At 46.2% G+C, this 1,028-nt stretch overlaps 1 pseudogene; it reads left to right on the forward strand.

Moving 5' to 3' along the window:
• The first annotated feature begins 211 nt into the window (after positions 1–211).
• On the forward strand, positions 212–1,028 carry LOC120569380 (annotated as a pseudogene).

The following is a 1,028-nucleotide window of genomic DNA, read 5'->3' on the forward strand; positions in this document are numbered from 1 at the left end:
GTTGGGATGACACGAGGCATCACAGACGCAGCATCAGATGACAAAAAATGTAAATAACCTCTGCTTTCTGTTGGCTTCAATAGTAAGTTGCTGAGTAAGGGGGCTCTCTGAGGGGGAGGGGCACTCATTCTTTACGTTTGGTTGTGTATAAAAGGAAAGGGTTAAACAGGTAGGAAGGCAGTTCAGGAGCAGCAGCACATCTACAGCCAACATGACCAACACCAACATGAACATGAGGGGCAAGGTACTTTTAAAATCTTTTTGTAATTAGCATAAATTACTGTTTACAAAATAAGATCACTAAATTCACCTTGCTGCTTAATTTCTAACCATTACAATTCACTATTTTCAGATCATCTAACGTGAGAGGAACTTCCAGGGTCGCAACTATGAGTGCATGAGCGACTGCTCTGACATGACCTCCTACCTGAGCAGGTGCCACTCCTGCAGGGTGGAGAGTGGCTGCTTCATGGTCTACGACCGTCCCAACTACATGGGAAACCAGTACTTCATGAGGAGGGGCGAGTATGCTGACTACATGAGCATGATGGGAATGAGGGACTGCATCAGGTCTTGCCGTATGATCCCCATGGTAGGTATAACACAGCATCTGTGATACTATTGTTCTACTACAGGTGACAACCAGCACTAAACTTGATATCAAGACATTCATTTGGTTTTGTTCTCTCCAAAAACAGCACAGAGGTCAGTTCAGGATGAAGATCTATGAGAGGGAGAACTTTCGGTGGTCAGAGTTACGAGCTGATGGGGGACTGTGACAACATCATGGACCGTTACCGTATGAACGACTGCCAGTCCTGCCGACGTGACGGCCACTGGCTGATGTACGCAGCAGCCCAACTACAGAGGCAGGATGATGTACATGAGGCCTGGAGAGTACAGGAGCTTCAGGGACATGGGCATGAGTGGCATGAGGTGGATGAGCATGAGGCGTATCACTGATTCCTGCAACTAAATGTTCACTGAATCTGTCAAACACCATTAAATAAATAATGTCTGCACTCTTT

The sequence above is a fragment of the Perca fluviatilis genome, chromosome 12, assembly GCF_010015445.1.
Source record: "Perca fluviatilis chromosome 12, GENO_Pfluv_1.0, whole genome shotgun sequence".
Taxonomy (NCBI): Eukaryota; Metazoa; Chordata; class Actinopteri; order Perciformes; family Percidae; genus Perca; species Perca fluviatilis.